This window comes from Balaenoptera physalus, assembly GCF_965194825.1.
Source record: "Balaenoptera physalus genome assembly, chromosome: 3".
Classification (NCBI taxonomy): Eukaryota; Metazoa; Chordata; class Mammalia; order Artiodactyla; family Balaenopteridae; genus Balaenoptera; species Balaenoptera physalus.
The window spans coordinates 147,897,086-147,909,168 of NC_138890.1; the positions used below are offsets into that span (position 1 = coordinate 147,897,086).

The following is a 12,083-nucleotide window of genomic DNA, read 5'->3' on the forward strand; positions in this document are numbered from 1 at the left end:
CTTGTCGCTTCCATGAGGGAAGGCTTGGCGTGAGCCTCGCTGAGGTGGTGCACGTTGAGAAATTCAGTCCGGAAGTTGTCGGTGCCATAAAAAAAAAAACCTCACTTGATTTCCCTTCGACTTCACTCTGTGTTTACAACACAGGCCACAGAACATAAGATCTAGTATCTCATCATACACAAGCCAAGGGTATTTTTTAAGCCAAGTTTTCAAAAATTGATTGTTCCTCTTTTGGAGGTAACGGTCAAGCTTCTGAGGCCTTTTCTGCTTTTTGGTGACTCAACTCACAACATCTGGAGAATCCCTGCCTTTAAAATAACTCCATGTGGTTATTTTAAGTAATCACCAATGCCTACCCGCAGTTTTGCTTAATCCCTGCCCCCCCACACTTGCTCATTATTCCTGGAACAATCTTAGTGAGTGCTTACTACTTAGCAGGCATTTTGGTTAGTACGCCAAGTGCTTTACATCATTTCATCATCATCACGCAGTATCCCTATTTTATAGTTAAGAAAGTAGGCCAACTACTAGTATCCGTCACCATTTTATGGGTCAAAAACCTAGGGCACAGAGAGGTTAACTAATTTGTCCGATGTCACAGTGGTCATATGTCGTGAAGCTGGCGGTCGCTAGCAGGCAGTCTTACCTTCCACGTTTACACACTTCATATTACAGGTTTCTCCTATGGGCAAAGGGTGCTATGGTCTCCTTCCCCCTAGAATCCATTTCTCCAGGCAGGAGAGGGGCACGGCCTTTTGCTGTCATTTCCTTCCCAAGGTGAAAGACAAGCATCACAGGACATGCAGGGTAGTGTGTCTGCAGGATTTGCTTTGGACGCCTCTCCCCTCCTGCCTCAGCCCCATCTTCTCTGGCAGCGGTAGGGCCAACTTACTACAAGAAGGGCATCCTTCCCGGATGGTTTTGAGGGACCATCAGACTGTTTCTGAGAGCGGCAGATGGCTACTGTCTTCCCCAAAAGCCTCAACTAACCAAGAGGCAGGGGTCAGCGTACCTGGCTTGTTCCCTGAACGGAGTAACTAGAAAGCTCTGTGGGTTTTCCTAGGCTTAGCATCTCTGAGAAAATTCTAAAACTATGATACTATATATCTGCAGGTAAGTAAGCCCCCTATTTTGGTCTGAAAGGTAATTAAGTTAGTCTGACATTTACACAAATCAAGAAATACAGAAAGATTTCTGAGAAAAGGTATGATAAGAAAGGACTGATGTTATTGACAGGAATAGCTCAACCAGGTGGCAAAATCTAGGGATGAGAGCAGAAAGGAGTGTGGTCCCCAGGTACCCTGTGGTTTTCTCAGCGGGTAAACTCCTTCCGCTTGCTTAGATTCAGATCACAGAAATATGTCATGCAACGTCAAAATCTCAATGTAGATTCCATTTTCCCCGGTGCCTGGAATACTCCGCCCCTGTTTCGCTTCCTGGAAAGTTCTATCCAAAAGCTTCCCGTGGGCTACAGCCTTTGCTGACCCACACAGGCAGTAACAACTACTTCCTCCTTGAATTCCTGTAAAAACCACATAGCTGGATGATCTAGCCTGGCCAGTACATCCTAGACTTCCTGAATTTGTGCCCTATCTCTGAGACCAGTCACTGATTCTAAGGGTCTCTAAGAGGAGTTTGAAGGAGGGACCCTTGTCAGTTTTTAGAACAAAGTTATAGGCCTTGAACAACTAAATGCTGCGTCCCTTGAAGAAGGAGTGAGGGTACAGAATTTGCTGGATGGTGTTCTCTCTTGATAGCCTCTCAGCAGAAGCCAAAATAGCTATGAACTGAATCTCCATAGGCATTACATAAAGTACTGATGGGCTTACAAGGAAAAGGAGTTCTTATGGTTTAAGTGGGGACTTCGGAACACTGCAAAAGTGTTCTAGTTTCAACAGACTCCAAATTGCTTCCCTTGGAGAAAGACTGTCTTCCTGATGTGCTGGCACTTGATGTTTGGGACAAGATGTACCTACCCAGAGCTTACTGCAGTACACAAAATGAGTGTTTTTGTTTTGGATGCTACAGTCCCCAGGGAGCCGCATACCTCATGGTTCAATTCCACCAGGTATTGTGGGTTTTTTCTGAAATTGTCCTAGGGTAATGCTGCAGGTGCCTACTAGGGTATGTGCACCTTCAGGATACCGAGCTCACATTTTGGATAATAATAAGCATAGTTTGTATCAATATTGTATAATGTTATATATTATATAATAATGCAATATTACTGTAATTATATAATTAAGTGATAATGGCTTATATCACACTTAAACTGCACATTCAATGCACCAGACGCTTTTACAACACTTTACATACATTAATTACTTTAATGGTCATAACAGTCCCATGAAATACCCCATTTTCCAGATGAGGACAGTGTGACAAAAAGAGGTTAAATAACTTGCCCAAGGTCATACTACAGTCATTTGACAAAAGGGGGATTTGAAAAGAGCTATCTGACTCTTCTTACTCATGGATGGGTCTTTTTCCTCATCCAGCCATGGGCAAGAAGTGTATTAACGTGGAAATGCTAGTATGGGGGCTGACACATAGGGCCTAGCACCATGCCAATATTGGCTACTGTCATAATTTTGAAAATACTCACTAAATCCCTTCTAAGCTGGGACTATGCTCATGGGAATGATTCTTGGGGCAGTCAGTGGAAAGAATGTCTTGGTGATTCAGGCTCTCTCTTACTTAAGCTGCTTCTAAAATTCTAAAGTATAGATCTGTGCTGGGTGGCAAGAAAAATGCTAAGCATGACAAGTTGTTTCATTACATTTTGCATAATCTTGTGTGATTACCACATATAAGGTCATTTTTTATGGCATATGTGTGACAATCAACAAATGGTATTTTATGTCTAATTATTGCCTTTTCCAAAGGAGATTTAGAATCATGACAAGTGGCAGAATTTGACAAGGAAAGGAGTGCTGAATATAAGCACCCCTTATATACGATATTTGACAGTATATGACGCATTTTTAATTTTCCATTGTTTTCAGTAAGGACTATCTTAATGAAGACTTCATTTTCATATGGGTAACCAGTACTCAGTGAAAACTCCTTAAGCTTTACTTCTTTCCATTAATACCTTTAATTTTTTGAATTTTATTTTATTTTTTTTATAGAGCAGGTTCTTATTAGTTATCTATTTTATACATATTAGTGTATATATGTCAATCTCAGTCTCCCAGTTCATCCCCCCACCCCCCCCCACCATGCTTTCCCCCCTTGGTGTCCATATGTTTGTTCTCTACATCTGTGTCTCTATTTCTGCCTTGCAAAATGATTCATCTGTACCATTTTTATAGATTCCACATATATGCATTAATATACAATATTTGTTTTTCTCTTTCTGCCTTACTTCCCTCTGTATGACAGTCTCTAGGTCCATCCACATCTCTACAAATGACTCAATTTCGTTCCTTTTTATGGCTGAGTAATATTCCATTGTATATATGTACCATATCTTCTTTACCCATTCATCTGTTGATGGGCATTTAGGTTGCTTCCATGACCTGGCTATTGTAAATAGTGCTGCAATGAACATTGGGTGCATGTGTCTTTTATTTTTTCTATTTTAGTGTGATGCTATTTACTTCTTTTTTTTTTTAACATCTTTATTGGAGTATAATTGCTTTACAATGGTGTGTTAGTTTCTGCTGTATAACAAAGTGAATCAGCTATACATATACATATATCCCCATATCTCCTCTCTCTTGTGTCTCCCTCCCACCCTCCCTATCCCACCCCTCTAGGTGGACACAAAGCACCCAGCTGATCTCCCTGTGCTATGTGGCTGCTTCCCACTAGCTATCTACTTTACATTTGGTAGTGCATATATGTCCATGCCATTCTCTCACTTCGTCCCAGCTTCCCCTTCCCCTTCCCCGTGTCCTCAAGTCCATTCTCTACGTCTGTGTCTTTATTCCTGTCTTGCCCCTAGGTTCTTCACCACCATTTTTTTTTTTTTTTTTAGATTCCATATATATGTGTTAGCATATGGTATTTGTTTTTCTCTTTCTGACTTACTTCACTCTGTATGACAGTCTCTAGGTCCATCCAACTCACTACAAATAACTCAATTTCATTTTTTTTATGGCTGAGTAATATTCCATTGCATATATGTGCTACACCTTCTTTATCCATTCATCTGTTGATGGACACTTAGGTTGCTTCCATGTCCTGGCTATTGTAAATAGAGCTGCAATGAATATTGTGTTACATGACTCTTTTTGAATTATGGTTTTCTCAGGGTATGTGCTCAGTAGTGGGATTGCTGGGTCGTATGGTAGTTCTATTTTTAGTTTTTTAGGGAATCTCCATACTGTTCTCCATAGTGGCTGTATCAATTTACATTCCCACCAACAGGGCAAGAGGATTCCCTTTTCTCTACACCCTCTCCAGCATTTATTGTTTGTAGATTTTTTGATGATGCCTTTTCTGACTGGTGTGAGGTGATACCTCATTGTAGTTTTGATTTGCATTTCTCTAATGATTAGTGATGTTGAGCATCCTTTCATGTGTTTGTTGGCAATCTGTATATCTTCTTTGGAGAAATGTCTATTTAGGTCTTCTGCCCATTTTTGGATTGGGTTGCTTGTTTTTTGATATTAAGCTGCATGAGCTGCTTGTATATTTTGGAGATTAATCCTTTGTCAGTTGCTTCATTTGAAAATATTTTCTCCCATTCTGAGGGTTTTCTTTTTGTCTTGGTTATAGTTTCCTTCGCTGTGTAAAAGTTTTTAAGTTTCATTAGGTCCCATTTGTTTATTTTTGTTTTTATTTCCATTACTCTAGGAGGTAGGTCAAAAAAGATCTTGCTGTGATTTATGTCAAAGAGTGTTCTTCCTATGTTTTCCTCTAAGAGTTTTATAGTGTCCAGTCTTACATTTAGGTCTTTAATCCATTTTGAGTTTATTTTTGTGTGTGGTGTTAGGGAGTGTTCTAATTACATTCTTTTACATGTAGCTGTCCAGTATTCCCAGCACCACTTATTGAAGAGACTATCTTTTCTCCATTGTATATCCTTGCATCCTTTGTCATAGATTAGTTGACCATAGGTGTGTGGGTTTATCTCTGGGCTTTCTATCCTGTTCCATTGATCTATATGTCTGTTTTTGTGCCAGTACCATATTGTCTTGATTACTGTAGCTTTGTAGTATAGTTTGAAGTCAGGGAGTCTGATTCCTCCAGCTCTGTTTATTTCCCTCAAGATTGCTTTGGCTATTCGGGGTCTTTTGTGTCTCCATACAAATTTTAAGATTTTTCGTTCTAGTTCTGTAAAAAATGCCATTGGTAATTTGATAGGGATTACATTGATCTGTAGAGTGCTTCGGGTAGTATAGTCATTTTCACAATATTGATTCTTCCCATCCAAGAACATGGTATATCTCTCCCTCTGTTTGAGTCATCTTTGATTTCTTTCATCAGTGTCTTATAGTTTTCTGAGTACAGGTCTTCTACCTCCTTAGATAGGTTTATTCCTAGGTATTTTATTCTTTTGGTTGCAATGGTAAATGGGAGTGTTTCCTTATTTCTCTTTCTGATCTTTCATTGTTAGTGTATAGGAATGCAAGTGATTCCTGTGCATTAATTTTGTAACCTGCAATTTTACCAAATTGATTGATTAGTTCTATTAGTTTTCTGGTGGCATCTTTAGGATTCTCTATATATAGTATCATGTCATCTGCAAACAGTGACGGTTTTACTTCTTCTTTTCCAATTTGTATTCCTTTTATTTCTTTTTCTTCTCTGATTGCCGTGGCTAGGACTTCCAAAACTATGTTGAATAAGAGTGGTGAGAGTGGTCATCCTTGTCTTGTTCCTGATCTTAGAGGAAATGCTTTTAGTTTTTCACCATTGAGAATGATGTTTGCTCTGGGTTTGTCGTATATGACATTTATTATGAAGTAGGTTCCCTCTATGCCCACTTTCTGGAGAGTTTTTGTCATAAGTGGGTGTTGAATTTTGTCAAAAGCTTTTTCTGCATCTATTGAGATGATCATATGGTTTTTATTCTTCAATTTGTTAATATGGTGTATCACATTGATTGATTTGTGTATATTGAAGAATCCTTGCATCCCTGGGATAAATCCCACTTGATCGTTGTGTATGATCCTTTTAATGTGCTGTTGGATTCTGTTTGCTAGTATTTTGTTGAGGATTTTTGCATCTATGTTCATCAGTGATATTGGTCTGTAATTTTCTTTTTTTGTAGTATCTTTGTCTGGTTTTGGTATCAGGGTGATGGTGGCCTTGTAGAATGAGTTTGGGAGTATTCCTTCCTCTGCAATTTTTTGGAAGAGTTTGAGAAGGATGGGTGTTAGCTCTTTTCTAAATGTTTGATAGAATTCACCTCTGAAGCCATCTGGTCCTGGACTTTTGTTTGTTGGAAGATTTTTAATCAGCGTTTCAATTGCATTACTTGTGATTGGTCTGTTCATATTTTCTATTTCTTCCTGGTTCAGTCTTGGAAGGTTATACCTTTCTAAGAATTTGTTCATTTCTTTCAGGTTGTCATTTTATTGGCATAGAGTTGCTTGTAGTAGTCTCTTAGGATGCTTTGCATTTCTGCAGTGTCTGTTGTAACTTCCTTTTCATTTCTAATTTTATTGATTTGAGTCCTCTCCCTCTTTTTCTTGATGAGTCTGGCTAAAGGTTTATAAATTTTGTTTATCTTCTCAAAGAACAAGCCTTTAGTTTTATTGATCTTTGCTATTGTTTTCTTTGTTTCTATTTTATTTATTTCTGCTCTGATCTTTATGATTTCTTTCCTTCTACTAACTTTGGGTTTTGTTTGTTCTTCTTTCTCTAGTTCCTTTAGGTCTAAGATTAGATTATTTGAGATTTTTTTTGTTTCTTGAGGTAGGATTGTATTGCTATAAACTTCCCTCTTAGAACTGCTTTTGCTGCATCCCATAGGTTTTGGATCATCGTGTTTTCGTTGTCATTTGTCTGCAGGTATTTTTTGATTTCCTCTTTGATTTCTTCAGTGATCTCTTGGTTATTTAGTAGTGTATTGTTTACCCTCCATGTGTTTGTGTTTTTTACATTTTTTTCCCTGTAATTTATTTCTAATCTCATAGTGTTGTGGTCAGAAAATATGCTTGATATGATTTCAATTTTCTTAAATTTACTGAGGCTTGATTTATGACCCAAGATGTGATCTATCCTAGAGAATGTTCCATGTGCACTTGAAAAGAAATTGTAATCTTTTGTTTTTGGATGGAATGTCCCATAAATATCAATTAAATCTATCTGGTCTATTGTGTCATTTAAAGCTTTTGTTTCCTTTTTAATTTTCTGTCTGGATGATCTGTCCATTGGTGTAAGTGAGATGTTAAAGTCCCCCACTATTATTGCCTTTCTGTCGATTTCCTCTTTTATAGCTGTTGGCATTTGCCTTATGTATTGAGGTGTTCCTATGTTGGGTGCATATATATTTATAATTGTTATATCTTTTTCTTGGATTGATCCCTTGATTATTATGTAGTGTCCTTCCTTGTCTCTTGTAATGTTCTTTATTTTAAAGTCTATTTAATCTGATATGAGTATTGCTACTCCAGCTTTCTTTCAATTTTCATTTGCATGGAATATTCCATTCCCTCACTTTCAGTCTGTATGTGTCCCTACGTCTGAAGTGGGTCTCTTGGAGACAGCGTATATATGGTTCTTGTCTTTGTATCCATTCAGAGAGCTTGTGTCTTTTAGTTGGAGCATTTAATCCGTTCACATGTAAGGTAATTATCGATATGTATGTTCCTATGACCATTTTCTTAATTGTTTTGGGTTTGTTTTTGTACGTCCCTTTCTTCTCTTGTGTTTCCCACGTAGAGAAGTTCCTTTAGCGTTTGTTGTAGAGCTGGTTTGGTGGTGCTGAATTCTCTTAGTTTTTGCTTGCCTGTAAAGCTTTTGATTTCTCCATCGAGTCTGAATGAGATCCTTGCTGAGTAGAGTAATCTTGGTTGTAGGTTCTTTCCTTTCATCACTTTAAATATATCGTGCCACTCCCTTCTGGTTTGTAGAGTTTCTGCTGAGAAATCAGCTGTTAATCTTATGGGAGTTCCCTTGTATGTTATTTGTTGTTTTTCCCTTGTTGCTTTTAATAATTTTTCTTTGTCTTTAATTTTCGTCAATTTGATTACTATGTGTCTCGGCATGTTTCTCTTTGGGTTTGTCCTGCCTGGGACTCTCTGCGCTTCCTGGACTTGGGTGGCTATTTCTTTTCCCATGTTAGGGAAGTTTTCAACTATAATCTCTTCAAATATTTCCTCAGGTCCTTTCTCTCTCTCTTCTCCTTCTGGGACCCCTATAATGTGAATGTTGGTGCGTTTAATACTGTCCCTGAAGTCTCTTAGGCTGTCTCCATTTCTTTTCATTCTTTTTTCTTTATTCTCTTCCACAGCCGTGAATTCCTCAATTCTGTCTTCCAGGTCACTTATGCATTCTTCTGCTTCAGTTATTCTACTATTGAGTCCTTCTAGTGTATTTTTCATTTCAGTTATTGTATTGTTCATCTCTGTTTGTTTGTCCTTTAATTCTTCTAGGTCTTTGTTAAACATTTCTTGCATCTTCTCAATCTTTGCCTCCATTCTTTTTCCAAGGTCCTGGATCATCTTCACTATCATTATTCTGAATTCTTTTTCTGGAAGGTTGCCTATCTCCACTTCATTTAGTTGTTTTTCTTGGGTTTTATCTTATTCCTTCATCTGGTACATAGTCTTCTGCCTTTTCATTTTGTCTATCTTTCTGTGCCTGTGTTTTTTGTTCCACAGGCTGCAGGACTGTAGTTCTTCCTTCTGCTGTCTGCCCTCTGGTGGATGAGGCTATCTAAGAGGCTTGTGCATGCTTCCTGATGGAAGGGACTGGTGGTGGGTAGAGCTGGGTGTTGCTCTGGTGGGCAGAGCTCAGTAAAACTTTAATCCGCTTGTCTGCTGATGGGTGGGGCTGAGTTCCCTCCCTGTTGGTTGTTTGGCCTGAGGCAACCCAGCACTGGAGACTACAGGATATTTGGTGGGGCTAATGGTGGACTCCAGGAGAGCTCACGCCAAGGAATACTTCCCAGATATTCTGCTGCCAGTGTCCTTGTCCCCACGGTGAGCCACAGCCACCCTCCACCTCCACAGGAGACCCACCAAAACTAGCAGGTAGGTCTGGTTCCGTCTCCTATGGGGTCACTGCTCATTTCCCCTGGTTCCTGATGTGCACATTACTTTATGTGTGCCCTCCAAGAGTAGAGTCTCTGTTTCCCCCAGCCCTGTTGAAGTCCTGCAATCAAATCCCGCTACCCCTCAAAGCCTGATTCTCTGGGAATTCCTCCTCCTGCTGCCGGACCCCCAGGTTGGCAAGCCTGACGTGGGGCTCAGAACCTTCCCTCCAAGGGGTAGACTTCTGTGGTATAATTGTTCTCTAGTTTGTGAATCACCCACCCAGCAGTTATGGGATTTGAGTTTATTGTGATTGTGCCCCTCCTACCATCTCACTGCAGCTTCTCCTTTGTCTTTGGATGTGGGGTATCTTTTTTGGTGAGTTCCAGTGTCTTCCTGTCAATGATTGTTCAGCAGTTAGTTGTGATTCCAGTGTTCTCACAAGGTGGAGTGAGTGCATGTCCTTCTGCTCTACCATCTTGAACCAATCTTCTCCATTAATATCTTGATACTAGTTACTCACAAGAATGTATTCAGTCACTTGTTTTAATGAAAGATTATCCATTTCCCTGAATAATTTTGTTTATGTAGCATAATTAGAGGGAACAAAATATAACTTAATCACATTGATACTCCTTGTAGATTTGCTAAAAAAAAAAAATCTTACTTTGGGCTTAGTATCATAATGATTGTTATATGCAAATATGTATGTTGTTTCCTAGAAAAAAATTCATCTATTCACCATACTTTAATATATTTTAGTGAGCTTGAAGTTTGCATCTTAAATATCATAGGTTAAATTGAAATATGTGAAACAGTGTAAGAAAATGCTCACATTTCTTGGCTTAGAAATAACAGCAATTTTCAAGTTCAAGCAGGAAGTTCTATAGGATTCCACATTTAGAAATGTACTACTTGTAGCCAGTTGCTCTATACTTTCAAAATTGTTATTACTTCAACTAAGATCGTCTTTTGAAATTGTAGATTTCTAGGGTAAATACCATGGGATGTATCATAAAAGATTGTTTTCTAATTCTTGGAAGGAATATGACAAACACTTCATGTAAAAGATGGATTGGTGTGTATCCTTTAACAAGAATTAAGAAGAAAGACTCAAGTCAGAGGATGTTTTTGGGGCCAGGGGAACTGGGAGAAGGAGTGAGTGGTAATCATTGGGCTTCTTCAGGCAGGGGTAACATTAACATTTGCTGCCTGACTTCTAAGATGTCAGCAGAGAACGTCTAATTCTGTGACTCTGGGATCCAGAAAATGGAATTATTATTACTTTGCCTTCCCTTTATACATTAGAAAAATGATGACAATGAATATTATTTCTATTGATAGATCCCCTGGTACTGTGCTAAGTATTTCACATGTGTTTAAAAAGTGCCATACGCAATATATATATTTTCAAATAGTATAACTGAGCCAATAACAAAGAAAAGGGTTAAACTCTTTGCTTATAGACCGTAACTCATTTTGTACCACCAAGATCCCCAGATCCCACAGTATTGTACAGCTTTGTCAATTCTGTGTTAATTACAACAATTATTCTTAAATCTGGATAATTCTCTAGCTTGGGTGGCTGGAGGTTGTTCCCCAGACAGAACTGACCTCTGCATCTGTTTTCCTGCAGTTCATGCAACTGGGGAGGGAGAAGCAGAGAGGCCCCTGACCCTCCCTCAAACATCCATACTCAAGCCACAAACCTACACATTTTCTGGTGACTGTTTCCCCAACTTTAAATATCCTCTGTATCCTTGACATCCAGTCACTCTTTACTTCTTTCAATTCCTCCCTCCAAGGTGTTTTTCCACACAATTTTCCTGACCAACCTCATTGCACATTGATTCTCCTTTTCTTTGCATTCTTGAGCACTTTTATCAAGTTCAGATTCTGTTCCAGAGGAGAACCTAAATAGAAGTTTATATTTTCTTCTTCTTTGCTTGCCTTTTCAAATTACACTCTAAGTCCCTAGGGCAAGTGGTTTTCCTTTTACACCTACTTTAAAAAAAAAAATATATATATATATATATATATATACATATATATATATATACATAACTATCACCCTTCTCCTTTACCTCCCTTTCTTTCTTCTCCCTTCCTTCCTCTTCCTACCATACTTTGAAAGCCGTTGTATGCTACCAAACTCTGAAAATAGATAAATGTATCAGTTGACATCTTTTAGTCTCAACGGTTTCTAGAGTTAATCTTCTAAGACATACGTTGTGTCAAGTTGTAACTGATATTTGTAATTTATGTTTAAACTTTTAGTTGAAATGCAAACTCTGATTTTGAGGTTGGATCCAAGAATGTATTTCAATTATCGCCATGAATACTAAGGTCCTTTCTGAAAGGGATTATGAGTGGTTGATAATTTTCCACCTACTCAAATGCCCCCCAAAACTTTAAATTTTGACCAGCTTCTAGTCACCCTAGTTTAGGATTAAAGCAAATTATACTTCATATACTTCTTCTTATTTTATATGTAAACAATATAGATAAAATGAAGAGCAAAAGCAACTTTGAAGAAGGAAATACGTAATAAAAAGACATTGTAAGCCCACGCAAAGGGAAAGAGGATGGAATCTACCTGACTGAAGGACTGAAGGGATTTCATGAGCTGGGTTTATACAACTGAGATTTTTTTCCTGTACTGGCTGATGGCCATATTTTTTTGACCAGCTGCTTCCTGCCTAAATGCTGCCAACCTGAGTTGGTGTTCATCCACTGTTGTAGTGTGTGCCTTTATATCTTGGAGGTGTAGACCCACTCAAGCTGATTAGATGAGGTGACACTTGCTAGGGTAGGGGTCTACCCAGGGAAATGGTTACACCTGTTTCACCCACTGGGCTTAGCAAGGAAGTCTTCAGACTTACAGTAAAGTAATACTCTTTTGACTAATGAGATCTAATGTGGTTTTCTGGG

General features: G+C 38.6%; 1 protein-coding gene across 2 annotated transcripts in view; it reads right to left on the reverse strand.

Annotated features, from left to right (window-relative positions):
- The window catches only part of SPEF2 (sperm flagellar 2), a 209,393-nt gene that overhangs the window by 53,708 nt on the left and 143,602 nt on the right, over positions 1-12,083 (reverse strand). The window lies entirely within an intron of this gene.